The sequence below is a fragment of the Heptranchias perlo genome, chromosome 6 (assembly GCF_035084215.1).
Source record: "Heptranchias perlo isolate sHepPer1 chromosome 6, sHepPer1.hap1, whole genome shotgun sequence".
NCBI classification, from domain to species: domain Eukaryota; kingdom Metazoa; phylum Chordata; class Chondrichthyes; order Hexanchiformes; family Hexanchidae; genus Heptranchias; species Heptranchias perlo.
Window position 1 is genome coordinate 18158722 of NC_090330.1, and position 26806 is coordinate 18185527.

The window sequence follows — 26806 nt, forward strand, 5'->3', positions numbered from 1 at the left end:
TTTATAAAGGTTTAGCATAACTTCCTTACTTTTGTACTCTATGCCTCTATTTATAAAGCCAAGGATCCTCCTGTATGCTTTTTTAACAGCCTCATCAACTTGTCCTGCCACCTTCAAAGATTTCTGTACACAAACCCATAAAGTAAATACAAGTTATTTCTTTCTAATAATATGATTCCATCCAGTACGTATAGACAAATAAAATTGAATACTATATACATATAGAATGACACCACTGCCCCAGAAAGGATGATGACAAAGGGACTGTCCTCTCAAACCCACTATTTCTCAAGGTTCACTAGGCAGATAAAAAGATATCAGTCAAGTTCTGTGTCCAGTAAAATACAATATGTGTATGCGTTCCCCAAGTGATGGCGAGACAATGAGACAAGAGGAAGTAATGAAGCAAAATAAAGTGAAATGAGATCATGTAAGAGACATCTTTTAAAAATCAGACTTTTTTTTCCTCAAGAAGAATTGATCTAAAAATAATCTGACACAATTCACAGTGGTGAGAGAGGCAATTTTCAGTAGCAAAAGAACCAAGAGAGTTACTCATCCCCCTAAAAGGGGTGATGCCTCAGTCCTGTTGGATCTCTGTCAAAGCCCCTGCCTTGGATCTCTCTGAGGAGAGGGCAGGGTATCTGATGTCACTTGTAGACAGTGTTTGGGAAAGAGAGCCCAGACCTCCGGGAATTTGTGCTGATTCAGCCAGAGAGAATTCATGATCCATTCAAACTGGAACATTTTCCAGAGCATCTGGATCCAGGCAGATCATGAAGATAACACCATATGTTTCCAAATTACTCATATGGAACACCAATTCAGCACAGAGAAGGTCAATCAAGCCACCTATACCAGGATCCAATGCACACCTTAAAATACATTTCAGAGGGATGGACAAATGGATATGTCAGTGATGATCTTATCCTCCTGGCGTATCATTTTCCAGTAGAGCAAGACCTTGGAACAGGTCCAGAGTATGTGCAAGAGGCTGTAGGTTCATCACAGCATCTCCAACATACTACAGGCACAGTTGCATTCCAGCAATGGTGTTGTACCTAAGTGCAATTCATAATTTCCAAGTGCCCCTATCTCAACTAGCCATTAACTGAAATAATGTACGCTCAAAACTTAAGTGCTCCGACTACACATCAGCAGTGGGACACTCAAAAGGATTCCTCAAGGTCATTTGTCCATATCTGGAGCGCACTGAAGTCATTGAACTCAAGAGAGCATAAGAACAAAAGATTGATTTGTTCTCAGATGTAACCAAGTCCATCGGTAAATGAATGGCAATTTGCAAAAAAAAACATTCATAAGGTCAAGAAGTTGCAATATTCAAGGTGTCATTTATTTTGCAAAAAATGCACAGATTGAGCAGCCTCTTGATTCAACATCTGGGAGAGGTACTGCAAACTCCTCAATCAGACTCTGATGATCTCACCCACAACAATCAAGGAACATCAGCATTGCTCCACAAAAGAACACCAAGAATGTGGTTAATTATATAACCCATAGTAACAGATGGTGCAGCTCTGCATCTGGCTCTCTGTTGATCTATGAATGATGTGGAGATGCCGGTGATGGACTGGGGTTGACAATTGTAAACAATTTTACAACACCAAGTTATAGTCCAGCAATTTTATTTTAAATTCACAAGCTTTCGGAGATTTTCTCCTTCCTCAGGCAAACGTTTGCCTGAGGAAGGAGAAAATCTCCGAAAGCTTGTGAATTTAAAATAAAATTGCTGGACTATAACTTGGTGTTGTAAAATTGTTTACAATTGATCTATGAAGACAGTTTCTCCATGGTCATTGGCAGGTAGATGTACGAGGGCCTGCACATATATACATATATTGGTGACATGTTGGTGGGTGTGGCCAAACGGGGTATGCTGGCCGTTGGTCACCTCAGCATACTCTCTTTCGTGCAGTGCCACTGAAAACATGACATATTTGATTGATGTGCTTCCAAGAAAGTGGAAATTTAGTTAGATATGCAGGTATCAGTGGATGGCACTGAGCAGCTCTTGCACAGCCTGACCTGCTTAGCACCCCTTTGTTGATCTGCCACAGCTGAGATCACCTAATTCAGCACAGAATAGCAATCGATCCTGGTACCTTCCTGGTTTGTATGGCTCAGAAAGAGAAGGGCCAATATTGACACCCTCACGATGGGCGGTTGAGGGGCGGAGTGGTGGGGGGGGGGGGGGGGGGGGGGGGAAAGAGGGTGGTTAAAAATTAAAATCCCGTAACACAAGTCAACCGACCACATACGCGCCTGCCGCCATTTTTACGCCACTCTTGAAGAGACAGAGCGCCTCATTATAATATTTAATTCAGGCTCCCACAGTGCTGTTGGGAGCCCGATTTAAATTTAACGCTGGTCGGCCGGGTTTCCCAGGGCTTGGGAAATCCGACAGCTAAATGGCAGCGGGAAGAGCCAGATCAAGCAAGTAAGTGCTTTTTAGGGCTCTGCTTGTGAGCCAGGAGGAGCAGGAGTGCCACCACCGGCCTCTCAAACAAATCTTTGCCGATCGCGGCCTCTCCTCGCTGCCACAATCGGCCGCCCCGTCCCCCAACCATGCTCCAATCTTTGTCTCTCTCCCTCCCGATTGTCGTGCTCCGAGCCCCCCCACTGTGCCTTGACCTTTTCTGATTGCCGGGGGCCGTCCCCAACATTCTCCAGCTGCGGCCTTCAAATCTCAGAAAAACTCTTCACATGAACTGTTCCACTCCCATTTCCCAAAATCACCCCATGAGAATCATTTCCTATGAAAAGACAAAAGACAACACCATTTCAGCAATAACATTTATTGAGTGGATTCAGGATTGAGCTTTTGTACCGTGCCTTTCAATAAGGTGCCCTCTAAGCTGTCAACATTTAAAAAGTAGACTGGCCAAGATTTGTAGTAAATTATTATTATTGAAGGGGAAGGAGAGATACCGTACAGCATGATTTTGGTTGCATTGTAGATTCTACATAAACAAAATAAGTGACTCATATTCTTCTTTTCAAATGAATTAAAATGCTACTGTCATCTCTGAAGTTTCGGGGAAAAAAGCAGAAGAAAATAAAATGCATTCAAGACAGGAAAAATGGGCCTCTAATTTGTACGCTTAGAAAGAAATAAAAAGTACCATAGTACTTGTTCTACACAAAACTAAAAATTCACCAAGTCTACATATTGTAATGTATCCCTGCTTACTGCAGCTGCCATTTACCATCTTAAATGATATACTTACTAGCGACATGGTAAAAAGGATATAAACACACTGGGTGGATCAGGCTTTAATTGAATTATGCCATGCAATTACAAGGGGTGTATTCAATGGAAGTGGTTTCATACACAGAACAGTATACAATTAAAGGGCGAGATAAAATTATTAAGTAAGGAATGGAATGAACTCTGCAGCAAAAGCTGAAACTGCCTGTCAGCTGGATGAGGGTTGTTGGCGCAACAGTCCCTTTGAACAGTTCTGCGGTGCTCCTGCTAAAACCAGTTATTTCTATAAGCAACTACCGTGAAGACAGTGTTCACTGCAAGTATGAACTAGACGTACAGTCACTGAACTTTAGTATTCAGGAGGAATCAATCAGCATTATTTTCTAATTTTGTATATTGTGTGGCACAACTACAGGGTGAATCAACTTTAACAAGGGATGGTGTCTTGTATCTTTGTGTTCATATCCCTCCATGGCCTTGTCCCTCCTTATCTCTGTAACTTTCTCCAACCCTACAACCCTCCGCAAACTCTGTGTTCCCCCAACTCTGACCTATTGTGTATCCCCCACTCCCTTTTGGTGGCTGTGCCTTCAGCCACCAGGCCCTAAGCTCTGGAATTCTCCCCTTGAACCTCTTTGTCTCTCCACCTCCCTATCCTCCTTTAAAACAATCCTTAAAATCCACCTCTTTGAGCAAGCTTTTAGTCACCCCGCTAACATCTTTCTCTTTCGCTCGGTGTCAATTTTTATCTGATTGCGCTTCTGTGAAATGTCTTGGGGCAGTTTTCTATGTTAAAGGCACGATATAAATGCAAGTTGTTGTTGCAAAATAAACTGGGGTGCATGCTCACAAGCTATACAAGAGTAATCAATGGGTAACAATACCTAATGTGCGCTCCACCAACACTGGTTCAGCATGTGATGGTAAATCTGAGCTTCTGTATACAAGGGTAGCATTTCATACAAGGGTGTTGTCTGGGCGTCTGCAGGGTGGACGAATGAGGTGTGAACCTTCACTGCTGCAAATCGGTGCAAATTTCTGGCTAAATCCAAATATGTTAAACTGCAGGCGTGGTAGCTCTGGCGTAAGCATGCTGGTCAGGCTTAATCATAGAATCATAGCAGGTACAGAACAGGAGGAGGCCATTTGGCCCATTGTGCCTGTGCCGGCCCTGTGAAAGAGCTATCCATTTAGTTCCATCCCCCTGCTCTTTCCCCATAGCCCTGTCAATTTTTTCCCTTCAAGTATTTATCCAATTCCCTTTTGAAAGTTACTATTGATTCTGCTTCCACCACCCATTCAGGCAGTGCATTCCAGATCATTACAACTTGCTGCGTAAATGTTTCCTCATGTCGCCTCTGCCTCTTTTGCCGATCACCTTAAATCTGTGTCCTCTGGTTACCAACCCTTAGAATCATAGAAAATTTACGGCACAGAAGGAGGCCATTTGGCCCATTGTGTCTGCGCCGGCTAAAAATGAGCCAACCAGCCTAATCCCACTTTCCAGCACTTGGTCCGTAGCCTTGTAGGTTACGGCACTTCCGGTGCACATCCAGGTACTTTTTAAATGAGTTGAGGGTTTCTACCTCTACCACCCTTTCAGGTAGTGAGTTCCAGAACCCCACCCCCCCCAACCCTCTGGGTGAAAAAGTTTTTTCTTAGCTCCCCCCTAACCCTTCTACCAATCATTTTAAATCTATGCCCCCTGGTTATTGACCTCTCTGCCAAGGGAAATAGGTCCCTCCTATCCACTCTACCTAGGCCCCTCATAATTTTGTACACCACAATTAAATCACCCCTCAGCCTCCTTTGTTCCAAAGAGAACAACCCCAGCCTAACCAATCTTTCCTCATAGCTAAAATTCTCCAGTCCTGGCAACATCCTCGTAAATCTCCTCTGTACCCTCTCCAGTGCAATTACATCCTTCCTGTAATATGGTGACCAGAACTGTACATAGTACTCAAGCTGTGGCCTAACCAGTGTTTTATACAGTTCCACCATAACCTCTTATATTCTATGCCTCGGCTAATAAAGGAAAGTATTCCATATACCTCAATAACCACTTTATCTACTTGTCCTGCTACCTTCAGGGATCTGTGGACATGCACTCCAAAGTCCCTCACTCCCTCTGCACCTTTCAGTATCCTCCCATTAATTGTGTACTCCCTTGCCTTGTTTGCACTCACCAAGTGCATTAGAATCATAGAAAGGTTACAGCACGGAAGGAGGCCATTCGGCCCATCGAGTCTATGCAAGAGCAAGCCAGCTAGTCCCACTCCTGTGCCCCATCCCTGTAGCCCTGCAGATTTTTTTCCTTTCAAGTACTTACCCAGTTCACTTTTGAAGGTCATGATTGAATCTGCGTCCACCGCCCCCTCCAGCAGTGCATTCCAGATCCTATCCATTCACTGATTAAAAAAGCTTTTCCTCATGTCACCTTTGGTTCTTTTGCCAATCTCCTTAAATCTATGTCCTCTGGTTCTTGACCCTTCTGCCAATGGGAACAGTTTCTCTCTATCTACTCCTTCTAGACCCTTCATGATTTTGAATACCTCTATCAAATCTCCTCGCAACCTTCTCTATTCCAAGAAGAACAAGCCCAGCTTCTCCAGTCTATTCCCATAACTTAAATCCCTCAACCCTGGAATCATGCCACCAGCCTGACTATATCCTCTTGAAGTCTATCACTATCCTCCTCACTGTTCATTATCCTTCCAAGTTTTTTGTCATCTGCAAATTTTGAAATTGTGCCCCATACACCCAAGTCCAAGTCATTAATATATATCAAGAGAAGCAGTGGTCCCAGCACCGACCCCTGGGGAATACCACTGTACACCTCCCTCCACTCCAAAAAACAACTGTTGACCACTACTCTCTGTTTCCTGTCCCTTCGCCAATTCTGTATCCATGTTGCGACTGCCCCCTTTATTCCACGGCCCACAATCTTGATGATAAGCCTACCATGTGGCACTTTATCACACACCTTCTGAAAGTCCATACACACATCAACTGCATTGCCCTCATCTACCCTCTCTGTTACATCATCAAAAAACTCTATCAGGTTAGTTAAGCATGATTTGCCTTTAACAAATCCCTGCTGGCTTTCCCTAATCAATCCACACTCGTCCAAGTGACTGTTAATTCTATCCCGGATTATCATTTCTAAAAGTTTCCCCACCACTGAGGTCAAACTGACTGGCCTATAGATGCTGGGTTTATCCTTACACCTTTTTTTGCACAAGGGGGTAACATTTGCAATTCTCCAGTCCTCTGGCACCACCCCTGTATCTACAGATGTAGCTATGGATTACCTCACACTTCTGCCACTGGAAACAGTTTCTCCTTATTTACTCTGTCAAAACCATTCATGATTTTGAACACCTCTGTCAAATCCCCCCCTTAACCTCCTCTGTTCTAAGGAGAACAACCCCAGTTTCTCCAGTCTCTCCACATAACTGAAGTCCCTCATTCCTGGCATCATTCTGGTAAATCTCTTCTGAATCCAGATGCCCAGAGTTGAACGCAATTGTCCAGCTGAGGTCTAACCAGTGTTTTATAAAAGTTTAGCATAACTTCCTTGCTTTTGTAATCTATGCCTATATTAATAAAGCCCACATATGCTTTTTTAACAGCCTTCTCAACTTGTCCTGCCACCTTCAAAGATTTGTGTATGTGCACCCCTAGGTCTCTCTGTTCCTGCACCCCCTTTAAAATTGTATCATTTAGTTTATATTGCCTTTCCTCATGCTTCCTGACAAAATGCATCACTTCACACTTCTCTGCGTTAAATTTCATCTGCCATTTGTCTGCCCATTTCACCATTCTGTCGATGTCTTCCTGAAGTCTGTTACTATCCTCTATGTTGTTTACTACATTTCCGAGTTTCATGTCATCTGCAAACTTTGAAATAATATCCTCTATACCCAAGTCCAGGTCATTAATATATATCAAAAAGAGCAGTGGTCCTAATACTGACCCCTGGGGAACACCACTGTACACTCCCCTCCAGTCTGAAAACAACCGTTCACCACTACTCTCTGTTTTCTGTCCCTTAGCCAACTTTGTATCCATGCTGCCACTGTCCCTTTAATTCCATGGGCTTTAATTTTGCTAACAAGTCAATCATGTGGTACTTTATCAAATGTCTTTTGAAAGTCCATATACACAACATCAACCGCACTACCATCATCAACCCTCTCCGTTACTTCATCAAAGAACTCAATCAAATTCGTCAAACACGATTTTCCTTTAACAAAGGAATTTTATTAGTCCATACTTTTCCAAGTGTCAATTAATTTTGTCCCAAATTATTGTCTCAAAATTTCTCCACCACCGACACTAGGCTGACTGGCCTGTAATTGCCGGGTTTATCCCTCTCCCCTTTTTTGAACAGGGGTGTTCTCTGGCACCATCCCTATATCTAAGGAGGTTTTGAAGATTGTGGCCAGAGCCTCTGCAATTTCCACCCTTACTTCCCTCAGTAACCTAGAATGCATCCCATCTGGACGGGGTAACTTTTCAACCTTGAGTACCGTCAATCTCTTTATTTTTGTCCTATCCAATATCGCTACTACCTCCTCCTTTACAGCAACAATGACAGCATCCTCTTCTCTAGTGAAGATGGATGCGAAGTATTCATTAAGTGCCTCAGCTATGCTCTCTGCCTCCACAAGAAGATCTCCTTTTTTGTCCCTAATCGGTCCAATGCCTCCTTTGACTACCCATTATTCATATGTTTATAAACGACATTTGGGTTCCCTTTATGTTAGCCGCTAATCTATTTTCATATTCTTTCTTTGCCCCTTTTATTCCCATTTTTAGATCTCCTTTGCACTTTCTGTATGCAGCCGGGTTCTCTACTGTATTAATAACTTTACATTCATCATCGGACTCCTTTTTCTGTTTCATTTTAATCTCTATATCTTTAGTCATCCAGGGAGCTCTAGCTTTGGATGCCCTTCCTTTCCCTCTCGTAGGGATCTGTCTACTCTGTACCCAAACCAACTCCTCCTTGAAGGCCTCCTTGTTCAATTACTGTTTTGTCTACCAATTTTTGATTCCAATCCACCTGGGCAAGATCCCTTTTTAACTTAAATTTGTCCTCTTCCAGTTAAGTATTTTCACATTTGATTGTTCCTTGTCCTTTTCCATAACTATTCTAAACCTAATGATATTTTGATCACTGTTCCCCAAATGCTCCCCAACCGAAACATGCTGCTCCTGCCCCACTTCATTCCCCAGAACTGTTTCCTTCCTAGTTGGGCTGGAAACACATTGTTCCAGAAAGTTCTCTTGAACACATTGAGGAACTCCTTCCCCTCTTTGCCCTTTACACTGTTACTGTCCCAGTCTATATTGGGATAATTGAATTGCCCCCATTATCACTACTCTATAATTCTTGCATCCTTCTGTAATTTGCTTGCAAATGTTCTCCTCTATCTCCTTCCCACTATTTGGTGGCCTATAGTGTACACACAGTAGCGTAATAGCTCCTCTATTGTTCCTTAATTCTAACCAAACAGATTCTGTCTTTGACCCCTCAAGTACATCATCCCTTTCCAGTGCTATAATAGTTTCTTTGATCAATACTGCCACCAACCCCCCACCCAGCCCCCGCTCTCCTTTCTTTCCTTCCCTAACTTTCCTGAATACCTTGTAGTCAGGAATATTAAGTACCCAATCCTCCTCTCTTATTACCGCTATATCACAGTCCCATGTGGCAACTTGAGCCTGCAGCTCACCAACCTTATTTACCATGCTGCATGCATTTACGCACATGCACTCCAATCTCATCTTAGATTGCCTCGCATTTGCTCCCTGTCTGATCCCTGCTTTTTCTGAACTATTCTTTACTCTAGTGCTACTTGTTCCTCCCATTCCTCTGTTTCTCCCCTCTAATGATTCATCCTGGTGCCCATCCCCCTGCCAAATTAGTTTAAACCCTTCCCCACAGCACTAGTTAACCACCCCGCAAAGACATTAGTCCCAGCTCTGTTGATGTGCAACCCATCCATCTTGAACAGATCCCTCCTGCCCCAGAACTGGTCCCAATGCCCCAGCAATCTGACGCCCTCCCTCCTGCACCATTGCTCCAGCCACGCATTAACCTGTGTTATCCTACTCTTCCTATACTCATTAGCGTGTGGCACTGGGAGTAATCCAAAGATTACCACCTTTGAGGACCTGCTTTTTAAGCACTCACAATGTTTGAATGTTGCCCGTGTCATGATCTTACAGAGGACTGGCTGGCCAGCGACAGCTCTGAAGTTATGGAGGGTCAGTTCTGCCAAAGAGCTGACCATCTTTATCAAGTCCAGTGGTCTTTGCAGGCCTTTGGACTGCAGAGCATCCAGAAGCAGGAGATGGCTTTTCTCTATAGCCTGGCAAGGAATGTTTTATCGTAGGAGAGATACAGGCCGCGTTGAACAAGGAAACAGTCAGTGCAGGCCCGAGATCTCTTGTTGATTCCTACATTTCCACCTTTCTTGAAACACCATTTGATCTCAATATTCCTTTTGCAAAAGTAAAACCTTGACTTGGTGTAAGCTGTGAAGAGAAAGACCATGAGTATTTGAAATTTGAGACAAAAACAAAAACTGCCAGAAAGGTTAACAGTTTGGATATAACCAATCTTTCATATGCTGACGCACCTGGTTTACATGTGAGCATCTGTTGAGTGTTCTGGCATTGAGGGGAGGGGAGGGGGTCGGAGGATACCAATCAAATAGTATCACTACTGGAAATAGCCTGGGCTGATCCCAATACTCTGCAGCTACCCAAATGGGTGCTTGGTGACACTGCAGGCTAAAACTTCCATGGACCCTGGATAGGGGGCGCAAGTGTGGTGGGGTAGGATGTCTGCCCACTGCTTTGGTCTCTCCATGACCCCACCCCAGTTTGGGATTTTCATCTTTACTTAAATGGGGTGGAAACCCAGAGGATCTGGGTTCTGGCCCAAATTGCAACCCCTCACTTCCCTGCCACAACCATACTGGAATTCACCATCACCTCCCCACCAACCCCCACCCCCCCCACCTCCAAGAGGTGGAATTTTTCCCCTAGCATCTTTAAACAACTTTATTCTACATATATATTGCACTCAAGTTTGAGGGGAAAAAAAATCCCTCCTTATGCAGCAATGACTTCAGGAAATCCTAAAATTCATCACAACCAATGAATTACTTTTGAAGTGCAGTCACTGTTGTAATGTAGGGAAACGCAGTGCACAGAAAGATTCCATAAATAAATAAATAGTTGATAAATCACCAATTAAACGGTTTTAGTGATGTTGGTTGAAGGATAAATGATAGAATGGTACCAGGAGAACTTCCCAGCTCTTCTTCAAATAGTGCCATGAATTTTTTACATCCATTTAAGGTGGAAGACAGGACCTCAGTTTAATGTCTGATCCCTAAGTACTGCACTGGAGTGCCAGCTGAGATAATGAGGCAAGAGTGCTACCACTAAGACAAGGTTGGCACTTTGTTGGAGGTGTAGTTGCCCATGTCTCTTCTGTCACCCTTCTTTAAACATCTTTGCTAGCCCTGAAAGCTCTCTTATTGCAGTAGTGAAATCAGATAAGGTTTAACATGAGCTTACTATTGGAATGAATTTTTAAAATATTTCTGGAAAAGTTCTTCAAGAACATCTGTTTTCTTTGTTACTTAATCACAGAAGCATCACGCAGATATGATTTCTTATTGTCTGTGGAAAAAAGGAAACTTAACAGTTTGATTCTTTGATACAACTAACTATCCTGGAGACTTTTTATCAGCCCATATGATATATAATTGAGATCGGACTCCCCAGTTACGGATAGGGTCTGTTTTGTGCCAGCTTCTCATTTCCACTGAAACTAACCATAAGATTTTGTATCCCTGGAGTATATGGTGAATAAATCTACAGAAATAGAACACAAAAGGCTGCCTGAGAAGTTCTCCCTAACAAACTTCATTGTAGGGTTTTGGCTACCTCCCCATCTTAATCTAAAGCAGGTCTCTTTTTTTTCACTCTCCTATTTTCTGCACCCCCACGTCCTCTCCTGAAGGTGTTGGAACCATACTCCAGTGAGGGAGACATGAGTTGTGGCCACCCTCCCAAGTGACCATTGTTCAAGGTATGTGACTGTGAAGGAGAATAAAGCAAGCCTGACCCTGTCTTCTCCTCAACTCCAAGTAAGGACACTTCCAGCAGAAATCACTGGGTGGGAAAAATGGACAATTTTCCCTTCTTCAACTGAGGGACAATGCATCCAATTATTGTGAGCCACTGAGGGAGCCCAAAAGGAGGTTAAGGAGTCTGTACAAAGTCAAAAGAAAATGTTTTAAAAAATCATATTTACACCTATAAAATGCAAGTCATTGGTTAGACCATAGTAGAACACCCCATTATAGAAATGATACTGAACCAATGGAACAAGTGTAACCAATATTCACCAGGATCACAAGAGAACAACGGATGAGGAAGGCCATTTGCCCATTCTTAATTCATCCATACAGAGAGATCCCAACATTTCTCCCACTGAAGCGTGCAATTGTTTCTTAAATGATTCCAAGGTTTTTGTCTCTATTCCTCTATCTGAACACATTGATTATTCTTTATGTGAAGAAGAATTCCCTGATATCAGTCCTAAAATTACCTTTTATTAGTTTGAACCTGTATCCTCTTGTCCTGCTCCCACAGCTTAATATAAAGTAATATTCCAGCTTAACTTTTCTTTACCCATAACAATTTTATATACCTCTATAAGATCACGTCTCAGCTGTCTGCTTTCTAGGCTGAAAAGTGCAAGTTTCTCCAGTCTGTCCTCATAACTCTGATATTTGACACTAAGGATTATCCTTGTGGGTGCTGCCTCCAGCACACGATTGTCTCTTGTTTGTTCAAGGTCTAACGAAAGCACTGTAAAGTTTGATTACCACCACCTCTGATTCTTGTACTGTTTTGATTAAATAGTTCAACATCCTGTTGGCTTTGTTGATTGCTGCTCTGCATTGGTTGGACATGCTTGGCATTGAGTCTACTAAGAACTCAAAGCCTCTTTCAGCTTCATCCTTAGCTATTTCAACACCATTCACAAAGTACATGTGTTGTCTATTTCTCCTTCAGACTTGTAGAACCTTACACTTGTCAGCATTAAATTTCATCTGCTCATTTATATATCTCGTCCAACTCATTCTGTAATTTATGAGCTGCTTCTTCTGATTCTACTGCCACTCCTAGTTTGGTATCATGTAAATTTGACCATTTTGTATTGAGTTTCTGAATCAATGTCATTTATGTAAATTAGGAACAGTAGTGATTCCAACATCGAACATTGAGGCATCCCACTCAGTGCCTCCACCCACTTCAACATAGCTTCTCTAATGAGGACCTGTTGTTTCCTATCCTTCAACCAGTTTTTTATTCATTAAACCACTTGGGTTTTCCCAGATTGCTTTAGGTTGATTGACGTTTCCCATTAAAATAACCTTCCTGTTCTTCCTAGAGCACATTTTCCTCCTTCTTATGCTGACATGGTGGTCTGTAGCACACCCCTAGTGTTAGTTTGGAACTCTTTGCATTAGAGATGTTTAACCAGAGTAGTTCATTTTGTAGCTTGCTACCTTCCACAGAATCAACGTATTTTACCAGTCAGGTGTCCTTGACATAAAAAAGGGAGATGGTTTGTCCTTTATCTACCATCTTTTCTAAACACTCAAAACCCTGAATATTACATTAGTTTTCATTCTTTGGATTTAGCCATGTTTCCGATATTCCCACCACATCATAGTTCCCTACTGCTACAACTGCCTCCAATTCCGACATCTTATTTGCATTAACGTATATACGTCTTATTATAAATCTGCCTCCTCTCCCATCTCTCACTGCCTAATAATTCCTGGTCTCTGATTCATGTGTCTCTTTCTAAGTATCTGTGCTCATACCTACCTGTTGATTGCCTCCTACTCTGCAATCTGTCCCATGTGGGACAATGTTTTCTCCCTGCCGTAATCCCCACGTATCCAGTTTAAATGATTTTCTTTTGCTGCCCCAATGTTTTTTTGCAAGCTCCTTTTCCCCTCCTTGGTTTAAGTGTTCAAAATTTTGAAAGGGTTTGAGAGGATAAATAGTGAAATATTATTTCCACTGGTCAGTGAATCGGTAACAACAGAGCATGAATTTAAAATTAGAAACAAAGAGGTTTACAGCAGAGAAGGAGGCCATTCAGCCCATCACTGTGTCGGTTCTTTGTTAAAGCAATCCAAAAATAATCTCACTGCCCTGCTCTCACCCCATAGTGTTGCACTTTCCTCCACTTCAAATATTTATCCAATTTTCCCTTAAAAGATGCAATGGTCCCTGCCTTAATTACACCCTGTGGCAAAGCATTCCAAGCTCCAACAACTCCCTGTGTAAAGAAATTTCTCCTAACCTCTCTCCTTACTCTCTTAGGTGATAATTTTAAATTGATGACCCTTCATCACTGTCTCCCAAACTGGAGGAAATAGTCTTTCCCTATTCATTCTAGCAAAACTCTTTATAATTTAAAAAATCTCTTAAATATCCTCTTAGTCTTCTCTGCTCCAGTGAAAATAGTCACAGTATCTTAAGTCTCTCCTAATAAGTATAGTTTCCTATCAGTGGCATCATCATGGTAAATCTACACTGTACATTTTACAATATTTGTTTCTATAATGAAGTTCCAAAACTGTACACAGTACTCTAACTGTGATCTTATCAATGGTTTGTATTAATTCATTATTACTTCTTTAATCTTGTATTCCATGCCCCTATTTAGGAAATCCAAAATTCAATTGGCCTTTTTATTACTTTAGCTACCTGCACACACCCTTTCAAGTAATTATGTTCATCCACACCCTTCAGTATCTTTCCAAGGTGTATACTCCCATTCCTTGCTTTTTCTCTCAAACACATATTCTTTTACACATATCTACATTAAATTGCATCTACAACTGTTTGCCCATTCTGCTAACCTGTTTATAATCTCCCTTAAGCATAAAAGAGAAGGTTAGAAGAAATGTTTTCGCATAAAGGGTGATTAGAATATGAAAGTAAAGTCAATCATGACATTTAAGAGGAATTCGGAATTTGAACAATATTAAAAAGGTACAGGGAAAGGGCAGGGAAATTAGATTAGATAGCTCCAATGTGGAGCTAGCATAGGGTCGCCAACCCTCCAGAATTGTCCTGGAATCTCCGAGCTTTGAAGATTAATCTTGTGAACACTGCTGGGAGCAACCCAAGAGAAAAATCATAGGGGCATTAAAAAAGTTATAAAAATATTGGAGATGGGGGAAAATGGCTGTTTGACTGACAGCCGAGAATCATCCAATCGGGTAATCATCCAATTGGCTGGGAAGGCGAGACACCGTGAGGATGGACATCTTGGGCGACTACTGGGGGAATGTGGGGGGTGGGACGGTTGGTGGGAGGTGGTCATGTGATGAAACTTCCAGGAATACATCCAGCCAGAGCTGGCAACCCTAAGCTAGCACCAGCACAGGTACCATGGTTCAACCGGCCTATTTATATATGATTCTGTCATGGTTGAGTTAAAACAAAGAAAGAAACTATTAATTATTCAGTTAGCACTGAGAACAACTCCTTAAAATATAACATTTTAAGAACATTACTGATTTAACTTTTAAAAAAAATATATAAACATGAAAAACAAATTTCACACCTAACAATGCCTCATGATAGTCAGATCCCAATGGCTTTCTATGTATTTTTGAGCATGAATTTGAATATGCCGCTGCCTTTTTGTGAGAAGGTTCAGACCACTTCCATAGAGTAGAATCATAGAATCATACAGCATGGAAGGAGGCCATTCAGCCCATCGAGTCCCCGCTGACCCAATGCAAGAGCAATCCAGCTAGTCCCATTCCCCCGCCCTTTCCCTGTAGCCCTGCAGATTTTTTCGTTTCAAGTACTTATCCAGTTCCCTTTTGAAGGCCATGATTGAATCTGCCTCCACCACCTCCTCAGGCAGTGCATTTCAGATCATAACCACTCGCTGTGTAAAAAAGCTTTTCCTCATGTCACCTTTGGTTCTTTTGCCAATCACCTTAAATCTATGTCTTCTGGTTCTTGACCCTTCCGCCAATGGGGACAGTTTCTCTCTATCTACTCCTTCTAGACCCTTCATGATTTTGAATACCTCTATCAAATCTCCTCGCAATCTTCTCTATTCCAAGAAGAACAACCCCAGCTTCTCCAGTCTATTCCCATAACTTAAATCCCTCAACCCTGGAATCATGCCACCAGCCTGACTATATCCTCTTGAAGTCTATCACTATCCTCCTCACTGTTCATTATCCTTCCAGGTTTTTTGTCATCTGCAAATTTTGAAATAGTGCCCCGTACACCCAAGTCCAAGTCATTAATATATATCAAGAGAAGCAGTGGTCCCAGCACCGACCCCTGGGGAACACCACTGTATACCTCCCTCCAGTCCGAAAAACAACCGTTCACCACTACTCTCTGTTTCCTGTTATTTAGCCAATTCCATATCCATGTTGCTACTGCCCCCTTTATTCCACGGCCCACAATCTTGATGATAAGCCTACCATGCGGCACTTAACAAACGCCTTTTGAAAGTCCATACACACCACATCAACTGCATTGCCCTCATCTACCCTCTCTGTTACATCATCAAAAAACTCTATCAGGTTAGTTAAACACAATTTGCCTTTAACAAATCCCTGTTGGCTTTCCCTAATCAATCCACACTCGTCCAAGTGACTGTTAATTCTGTCCCGGATTATCATTTCTAAAAGTTTCCCCGCCACTGAGGTTAAACTGACTGGCCTATAGTTGCTGGGTTTATCCTTACACCCTTTTCTGAACAACGGTGTAACATTTGCAATTCTCCAGTCCTCTGGTACCCGCCCCCCATATCTATGGATGTTTGGGAGATTATGGCCAGTACCTCCGCAATTTCCACCCTTACTTCCCTCAGCATCCTAGAATGCATCCCAGCTGGACCAGGTGACTTATCTACTTTAAGTACAGCTAGCCTTTCTAGTACCTCCTCTTTATCAATTTTTAGCCTATCCAGTATCTCAACTATATCTTCCTTTACTGAGACTCTGGCAGCATCTTCTTCCTTGGTAAAGACAGATGCAGAGTACTCATTTAGTACCTCGGCCATCCCCTCTGCCTCCATGAGTAATCTCCTTTATTGTCCATAATTGGCTCCATCCCTCCTCTTACTACCTGTTTACATGCCTGTAGAAAACTTTTGGATTCCCTTTTATGTTGGCCGCCAGTATATTTTCATAATCTCTCTTTGCCCCTCTTATTTCCTTTTACACTTCTCCTCTGAACTTTCCATATTCTGCCTGGTTCTCACTTGTGTTATCAACCTGACATCTGTCATTCACCCCTTTTTTCCATTTCATCGTACTCACTGTCTCTTTTGTCACCCAGGGAGCTCTGGCTTTAGTTGCCCTACCTTTCTGCCTCGTGGGAATATGCCCAAGACTGTGCCCAAGTACATTCTAAAAATTGAATGTATTAAAACAATGCCAAGCCCCAACTCTACTGGTACCCTATGCAATAAGTCACTCTTCCCATAAGCAGAATCGTTTCTCAAATGTGTCCATGAATCTCCAAAATCAGTCACTCATGCAAAAGACATCATAAACCAATTTGCAATTGACTACAGGATTAGTGGATTGTAACTCTTTTGCACTTGTAATGCAACTGGTAGATCTCAATGTGATCACCGGTTATTAATGAGATCATAACCTTTACTTATATCAACCACAAAAATACAGTTTTAATAAAAACTCAATTACAATGAAAGGTGCCCTTCTGATACAGCAACTCTTTAGAGTAGCAATCCCTCTCCTCTCATCTCATCTCTAAAGCTGTTTGGTTTAAATATGGAGTTATAAAGTTTAATCAGTGTAGTTATGGGCCTTCTGGAGGAAAAGTCTGGTCTAGGGCTCATTCAATGGCCATGTGCTCACTCCAAAAGTAAAAAAAAAAGGAGGCCCTATTCTGAAAACAAGCCGATTAACTTGAAAGTTCCTCTCTCTCTCTTTCATAGACACGCTCTTTCCCTAGTTCTCTTTTTCATGGCAAGCTGCCAAAGGTACTTAAATCATTAGGGGAAAACTTAAACCTCCCAGTTCTGCTGGCTCTCTCTTAGCCCCATTCTGCCCACAACAGGAAAAGAAAATGTCTCCAGGACAATATGATCGTTCCGAGGAATATCTGTTAATTACGTTGGCAGCTGAACGTGAGATTAGATTAAAATATTTATAGTTGGACAAAATGTATAACTACTTTGGTACAGAAGTGTTAGTATGGTTATCTGAATAATACAGCCACATTTTGAAATGCTCCAAGTAATCATCACCTATGGAAAGTAGGTGACAGAACTGTGCCACTGGTATGACCACCATCCAATTAATTGAGTGAAGACTTCTTGGTATTCTTTGTGTGTGGACTCCTTCTGCGTTCTGCCAGCTGATGTTTGTCTTTAACTGAAAGAACCCCCAACATGTTAACAGCAGACATCATTAATATAAATCTAGAGATTCTAGCACTTAGTTCAGCTCCAACCAGGGTGACAACTGCCTAATCAATCCATGAGACTGCAAATAACATTACCACATACATCTTTACCACAGGTCTTTGTTCTTTATGGAACATATGGAATTCCAGAAAGCCTGTTAAAATGGACTGATTATTCACAGGCTGTTAATCTTATGAACTTCAAACAACATGATATACAACAAGGAGAAGCAGTGTTGTCCATTTGACTATCTAAGTGTACAGGCTTCAAGGAAGAGTAGTAAAGGCTAAAACCCAAATGATTAATGAGTCTGTTTGGATGGTCTGATGGAAGACTGTAAGTTTTACTTTTTGGAATGAATGTCACAAGAGAGAAAGAACAGCCTCCCTCATTTGTAACATTCTGAGTGCATTTATTTTGCGGTAACTAATGTGGTTACTAATTCAGCACCAAGAGGTTTAACCAAAGATAAATCTAGGCTGACACTCCAGTACTGAGGGAGTGCTACACTGTCAGAGGTGCTACCTTTCAGATGAGACGTTAAACCAAGGCCCCGTCTGCCTTCTCAGGTGGACGTAAAAGATCCCATGGCACTATTTTGTAGAAAAGCAGGGGAGGTAGCCCCGTTGTCCTGGCCAATATTTATCTCTCAACTAACATCACTAAAAAAGATGGGGGACCTTGCTACGTGCTGCATTTCTTACATTACAACAGTGACTACACTTCAAAAGTACTTCATTGGTTATAAAGCACTTTGGGACATCCTGAGGTCATGAAAGGAACCATATTAATGCAAGTCTTATTTTTATCTGAAAGTTGGCACCTCCGGCAATGCAGCAGTTCCTCAGTATCGCACTGGAGTGTCAGCCTAAAATTTGTGCTCAGGTGTCTGGAGTGGGACTTGAACCCACAACCTTCTGAATCAGAGTTGAGAGTGTGACCACTGAGCCACGGCTGACACCATTAAAGGTGTAATCTAAGATGTGCTGGATGACTGCCCCCTCATCTCAAAACTGATGTGGTAAGCAAGTGTACACACATTTGATAGCTGATTCATCTAGTATTCCATCAGCAGTCCTAATCAACATTTCTAGATGACTTGGGTGTCTCTGGGAGTAAATTCTTAGTAACACTAACCTTATTTTATTTCAGTAACATAATATAAATTAAACCAAAAATCGCTTCTAGGCCACATAGGTAAAAGTCTCAAAATGTTATACCCAATCACAGCTGCTCACCATTATTCTTCTTTGATGCTGTAATGGCCAGTGAAATGGCCAGGACACCTTTGACTTCCAATGCCAACGTTGTCCAAAAGCAAACGGTACAAGGCCCATATGTCACGGTATGAGAGCCAAATATTATGTCATGGGATGCCTCACCTAACAATCAATCTTGTTATGTGAAGCAGTCATGCACATAAACATTTCACAAAAGATGTGATTTAGGTCGTTGTATGAGGGGCTGAGACTGGAGAAGTACTGCCACACAGATACAGTTTTCCTAAACAAAAAGGTAGTCATGCAAGTCTTAGTTAAGTTAGACAGCGCTTAACAAAGCAGTATCTAACCTACATTAATGCCCACTTGTCATCACTGAATAGAGAGCTATCTTATGAAGAAGCAAGCTGCAGGCCCAAACTCAATCCCAAATAGTAAAATGATTTGGACCAACCAACTATTACACATAAGCTGTAACACAGTCACAGTCTTCAAATTGGAGCTCATGCTATTTAACTATATGGTCATTTTTCCAACGCTGTCAAATAAGTTTGGATTCATGCTGTGGTCATACAAGTTGGAATCCTTCCCAGTCCTGGATGTTAACACAGTACTGGAGCTACAAGCAATTTCAAAATTTAGACCCAGACAAATCCAAGGCTATGTGGTGCAAGGAATCCACCACCCCCCACCAACAGATTAAATAACTAGTTTGAGACTTTCCTCCAGAGAATCATAGAAAGGTTACAGCACGGAAGGAGGCCATTAGGCCCATTGAGTCCGCGCCGGCTCTATGCAAGAGCAATCCAGCTAGTCTCACTCCCCCGCCCTATCCCCATAGCCCTGCAAATCTTTTTGTTTCAAGTACTTGTCCAGTTCGCTTTTGAAGGCCATGATTGAATCTGCCTCCACCACCTCCTCGGGCAGTGCATTTCAGATCATAACCACTCACTGTGTAAAAACGTTTTTCCTCATGTCACCTTTGGTTCTTTTACCAATCACCTTAAATCTATGATCTCTGGTTCTTGACCCTTCCACCAATGGGAACAGTTTCTCTCTATCTACTCTGTCTAGATCTTTCATGATTTTGAATACCTCTATCAAATCTCCTCACAACCTTCTCTGATCCGAGGAGAACAACCACAGCTTCTCCAGTCTATCCATTTATCTAAAGCCCCTCATCCCTGGAATCATTCTAGTAAATCTCTTCTGCATCCTCACTAAGGCCTTCACATCGTTCCTAAAGTGCGGTGCCCAGAACTGGACACAATACTCCAGTTGTGGCCGAACCAGTGTTTCATCATGACTTCCATACTTTTGTACACTATGCCTCTATTTATAAAGCCCAGGATCCGGTATGCTTTTTTAGCTGCTTTCTCAACCTGCCTTGCCACCTTCAACGATTTGTGCATATATACCCCCAGATCTCTCTGTTCCTATATCCCTTTTAGAGTTGTGCTCTCTAGTTTATATTGCCCCTCGTCGTTCTTCCTACCAAAATGTATCACTTTGCATTTTTCTGCGTTAAATTTCATCTGCCACGTGTCAGCCCATGCCACCAGCCTGTCTATATCCTCCTGTCCTCCCCATATTCTCCCTAAAATTATCTTTTCCTTTGGGACTGCATCTTGACATGGTGGGAAGGCTTGCCTGCTCCAATGAGCCTGACTGCTTTGCTGGTAGGGGTGTAACTGGCCGGTAGGGCCACTCAAGCCAGGCAGGTCGAATGGTAAGAGCCAGAGTAAAGGCCACTGGTCCTCCTGGTCGGGGGCTGTGAGTCAATCTAACAACCTGTTCAAGTAAAATGCCTTCTGTTATGGAAACAAGCCAGAGACAAGACGAGTCTGTCAGAGATTTGCAAATACAAACATCAATTGTGGAGAACCACGGTCAGCTGGAGTTAAGACAATATAATACTAGTCAACCAGCAAATCCAGCTGACAGGAGGACAGCACTTCACATTGTAACTACTTCCCCCTCTCCCATTCATGCAAAGTCACCAAAGCCTCTGAACACACTTCCATACCCAATGATTTCATTATTGAGCTTCCACAACAAAGCATTAACTAAATATATGATTGACTAGTCAAATGTAAGAAATGGAAGTTAACCATTTTAGAATTCTATATAAAATATATATATTTTCTTCACCCACACTGTATAATATTAGGAAGCTCAGAGCTAATGATAGAAAGTATGCACAATGAAAAGCAGTAGATCACCATTACACCTGCAATTGCAATGCATTAAGAGCCAAGTTCTCAATCACTGAGTAATATAGAACAGTGTTAAATGCACTACGAGGAAATACTCATGTTGGCTAATGCAGCAAACGTTATCTGTGATGGGTGCCAGTGAATGAACTGTTGAGAAAAATGTTCCCAAAGCAGCAACTTATCTTCAACTCTTACTTTCAATGAGTCACGAAGCACTCTAGAGCTTCACCTTATCAGCAAAGCAGCAGACATAGGACTTCCAGACCTCATCTACACACTGAAGAAGTACAATCATTCACAAGTCAGCGGCTGGTACAAATAAAAGAAAAACAACATCCAGCTGCATTTGCCAGGAGCCTTGGTAAAGCAGTGCTGAAATCAGGGCAATGTTCCAGAGCCTGAACACTAGACCTGCTCAACACAAAAGTCAGTCCTTTTCTTCATTTCCAACCAGACTGCAGACTGCATGAGTGCCAGACAAGAAGAAAAAAAAATCAGGAAAAGTGAAGGCGTCACATCTACAGATATAGTATGACTCACAACACTGATTGAACTGGCAAAGGCCCATTGTAGAACCACAGATCTGTTAGCTCCAATTCCCACATTACCTTCAGGAGTTAGAATAGGTTTTAATGGTATTAATCCTGCATTGGTACAGCACACACCAAAATAAGGACTTTCCATTTCTGGTAATATGCCCTTTTTGATTCATGCAACAGTGCACCCACCCCTACAGAAATTCCTGTCTGCTTCAGGATATTGACTTGAGATACAGCAAGAAAATGCAGGAGGCGGAAAAGGGGAATCTACAGAATTCCTATTCCTCTTGACTCCAATCAACTCCCATGCTTCCCTCTAGTCCGACCTCTCATACTCTCCCTCTTCTGTACAATCTCTTAAATGACTGCTTCCTTTTGCTCTCACAGCAACAAGGTAGTGAGCACCAGTGGGAAGCAGGTCTAACCTACCTCCCTCACAACATGTTGTGTGAAAGCAGTGTATTCTTTATACTATAACAGACCAGTTTTACATTGCAGGGGAGGCTGGGATAACCCTGCTTGCCAGTAGTGTTCCTGGTTCTAGCTGTGAGAAGAGGAACAGGACTAACCAGACTTTATGGAAACAGATTCAATGCAAGGACAGTAGAGGGGGCATAAGGAGAATGGCATACATAGATAGAATAATCAGGAAGCACAGGCCCATGTGTCCAACTAACAGCAGTAAACATGTCAATGGGATATTTTCAACAGGATAATGCCTGAATCCAAAGGGTTGGCTGTTAGAAACTATCAGCCAATACTGTCACTACTCAGTTCAAAATACACCATAGCAAATATTTAAAGTAAAGCAATGTTTTAATACTCAGGTCATTGAAAATTAGCTCCCTATGACCTGCATATACCACCCCAGAAAAATGCTTTAGTTATAATCTTCTGTAGTAGGATCTCATCCCCATCCCATGCCCCCCAACATGTACACACATTCAAAACTGGTCAAATCAGTTGCCCTCTCACAGCTCAATGCATCTGCTAGTGGATCTGACTTTGCGAGCAGCTTAAGGGACTAATGGAGTAAGAACAAAGAGAAAAATTCAGCCAGTGAGTTACCAATGTGCCATGACAAGTGAAAAAGGCCCATAACTCATGAGCTCGAGAACACCAGCAACTAATGGTCACCAGAAAAATATCTAGTACATTCTGTGGAAAAGGTGAACTTTGGGCAGGCTCGAGATGAATTCAAAAGTGCTGCATGGAGCTGCCAGTCATTGAGTTTGTATGTACTGTTCACTGCTATGAGCAACCATGTCCCTGGGCAAAGAAATACTGCTCATCTTCACAGGAAAGTTAGATTCAGGAACAGAAACTATTTATCCCAGTTTACTCTATTCCCAGTCTGAAGCTGTAGGAATAGACAAAATGGTGTTAAAAAGCAAGCAAGCAACACTCCAATTACACCCCCACTGCTGATATAAATGTGTACACAACTGGGAATGCCTTTCTACACCCCTAAGATTTATCATGGGTTTAAAAGAGCTACTAGGTGTATTCCTGCAAAGTAAAAAGTTAAAGTTTTGAGAACTCCTCCACAATTCAAAATGCACACATATCATTACTGAAAAGGAAGAGCAGTTTTAATCATTGCCTCAGCCCAGAAGCCATTAGGATGATAAAATTGGCCCTCTGTGATAGGGGCAGGTGTAGGGGGTGCAGGAGAAAATCCACCTGGGTTCTTATTCTTAATTACTATTCAATGACCTTTACTGGAAAGTGTATGTGGACAGATGCTGGTTAAAAGTTCAATTTTGCTCAGCTATGATTGTTAATTGTATCATGTGATTTATATCAATTAGTGTTAATTGTATTCAGATGGTATGTGTCAATTGGGGATTCTCTTGTATGCTTTTTATAAGAGAGCTTATCTCGGGTGTGGTGTGTGTGAGGGGAATCTCTATGAATAAAGGCTTGGAAACAATTAAAGACCAGGCTCAAGTATTCTGTCCTTCACCACTTGGCTATCCAATTTATAACTATTTACTCCACAATAGAACAGATTGCCGACACTCATGGTTTAGGCCTATACTTGAAGAATGGTCAATTGCTAAGGTACTGGGGAGCTCTAAATGCCTGTGGAACTGTATCTTGGCAACAGCTAGTTCTTCAGGAGAGGAGGAGAGAAAAAAAGAGGGTAAATGGCAGATAACAAGGTAGCAGAGCAGCACAAGGCTCAGGAGCTCAACTAATAATAATTTAGAGACTTAAATTAAAATTGTGTGGCACAAAGATTCTACAAGTACAACAGTTCCAAAAAATCTGACAGAAAATAGAGTCGTCAGCTAATGGCTGCTAAAGATAGCAAATCCAAACCTGAAGAATAAAACACATTTAAGTATGATTGGAATACAGTTCCATGAAATGAATAAAAAGGGGAATGTTGTCATTCTTTGTGTATTAATAGAGTGATGAGGTAACTAGCAAATTAAATTTACATTCCAAGAAACAAAGTCACTCTCATTGAGACAAGTTGGTTTGTTTCACATAGTGATACATAGCCCAAATGTAGACATCTACCCAGTTCAAAAGTCCTCTCTCATCTCCATCCTTTGACTAAGTTATTATATTTGTTGCACTAAGTGCATTAATCCGTGACTATTATTGCTTTCTGTCAAAAAAGGGATTTTCTGGCAAGTCCGGTATGTCATGATCTCACACTTTACCAATACATCACAATAGAAAAAAAACAGGATCATCAAACTGCACTTTATTCTTTATAACAACACTCATATAATGGAATAACCATAACAACTAGGAGAAAGTTTACTGGTGTCCGGTCCTCTCCCCATGGCAACCTGGCTTGCAGGCCTACTCAGACTGTTGGGATGAAGTTTTATCTCTTCAAGGTCCCAGGTGTGTCTCTCAGCCATCTCGATCCAGGTTGGCTTGAGTACATGGACGCAGCACAAAACAGCTATCACTTCACTCCTGCAAATATCCCAACATGGGGAGTTCTTCATTCTGGCCTGGTCATGCAGCAGATAATTGCTGGTTACAGATGATCACTGGCAGAGGCCAGGAAGTAGCATGCCAGCTCACCATCTCTGAAAGGGAATAGTGCACAACACTTGTACAGGGAAACCAGAACCAAATCAGTCAATGTTATAAAGAGAGTAAAATATGAATATAGAAAAGAAATACAACACTGACATCTCAATTATGACTGGTTATCAAAACTAAATGAGGCCAGGATAATTATTACAAATGATTATGGAAATCAACAGGAATGCAATCAGTTCCTTCTAGAAAACACTGTATAAAATCCAAATTTGTGATTCAGTGAAGGGGTATGTTTTTTTTTTGGGTTTGCTCATTTTAGTTTTAAAAAAGTATATGTAACAACTATGATACTATACAGGGCTATGGGGAAAGAGCAGGGGAATGGGATTAATTGGGTGGCTCTTTCAAAGAGCCGGCACAGGCACGATGGGTCGAACGGCCTCCTCCTGTGCTGTAACTGCTATTATATTGTGAAGTATAAACAAGTGTTTCCAGCTTTATACTCACAACTATCTTTTCAATAAAATTAGCAAATGAAAGAAACTGTAGTACAGAGAACAGGTAGTGAAGAACTAAGTTTATTGTTGCTAAGAATATCGTGTAACAATGCTTCTGTATCAAGATCAGGCTTCTTCACAAAAATATAGTATGCAGGTGATGACAGAGTTCCCATACTTTTTCCTCCAGCTCGCCGATGGCTCAGCAAGCTCGCTCAGTGAGTAACTGAGCCAGACAGACCAGGGAGATTCCAGGTTTGACTTCCAATCTATGCTACATTAGTTAATCTCAACCAGGGCAGCAGTAGGAAAGCTATAACTGGCCACAGTATACCTGATGTTCGGCCTCCCCAGCACGTTCCTGACCTATATGTACGTGCCATGCTGCCTAGCCCATTCCTGGCCATCAGCCTCCCACCCTTCACACACAACCCGCCTCTGGATCATCAGGTGCCACCCTCCTTTACCAACTCCTAGGCTATGCCTGCTCCATGTGGCTGGATCTGCCATGGCAGGGGAGGGGGGGGGGGGAATTTCCCAGTTTTGAGAGTGTCTGTCACACTTCAAAAATGTCAAAACTGTAAAAAGATTTTTTTTTGTGCTATGTTTTTCTGACATTCTAGCCAGAAATTTACAAGCACCTTCTAATCTTCAAATTTCCCTCACCAAATGATTGAACTCTGACTGACCTCAAGCTGCGTTTGCTTACTGCAATTAGACGCCATGATCTTAAAAGGGACAAGCCAACTTAAACACAGATGCACCTTAGCAGCAGAATAATGCATTATGCATCACAAGGTATAACACGCCTGTCATTATAAAACAACACATCATCTAACTTACCATGAGCAACACCCTGAGAGATCAACTAGCTGTATCTACAGGAATGCTGGGCCTCCGTAACAGAAGAGTTTGTTTCCCAGCATACCTAGCTCTTCCTGGCAGATGACCCTCATTATAATATTACTCAATTGTCGTGGTGACATGGAGCTGCTTGAGAAAATGTAGCAGCGATCATACTGGATGTAACGTTGCATGCAAATGGCAGCAGTAAAGCTCAGATAAGAATACTAAAAAGAACTTTAATCATTAGAAAAAACAAAATTTGGGAATGTACAAGGTTGCAACACAGGCCCAGCTAACAATTATTCTCTGTGTGCTTGAGAAAATACAGGGAGATAAAGCCTCTCATAGAATAAAGAGAACTTTACAGTGAATTGTAAAGAAAAAATGGTACTACCGCATCTACCATATAAAATGATTTTTTTCTGCTCCTTTCCTTTCAGATTGTGAAATGCATCTAAGAAAAAAAGTCAAACCAATACCACTTAAGGAAAAATATGTCTGAGAAAATGCAAGAAAAATGTTTGATGAGTGAAGAGCCAGCTGTTTCCTTGCTGCACTGTGACAGACTGGTTATGGGTATAATTAATTAGTTTGCAAAAGCAAAGTCTCTGCACTGAAATGGTTCCTAGAGTACTGTTGTTTTATGGAGAGCTCTTAAAGGCGGCCAATCACGCTGGCTCAAATCCAGGAAGGGCCTCTTAACTATGAAGCAACAGG

The 26806-nt window shown here is 41.9% G+C and overlaps 1 protein-coding gene and 1 long non-coding RNA gene across 2 annotated transcripts in view; both read right to left on the bottom strand.

Annotated features, from left to right (window-relative positions):
• The window catches only part of LOC137322793 (rho guanine nucleotide exchange factor 17-like), a 395934-nt gene that overhangs the window by 354199 nt on the left and 14929 nt on the right, over positions 1-26806 (bottom strand). The window lies entirely within an intron of this gene.
• Positions 24439-26208, bottom strand: LOC137322464 (uncharacterized). The gene is made up of 2 exons (XR_010963133.1): positions 26087-26208; positions 24439-24790 (listed from the first exon to the last, which is right to left on the bottom strand). It is a non-coding gene; the product is annotated as an uncharacterized lncRNA (long non-coding RNA).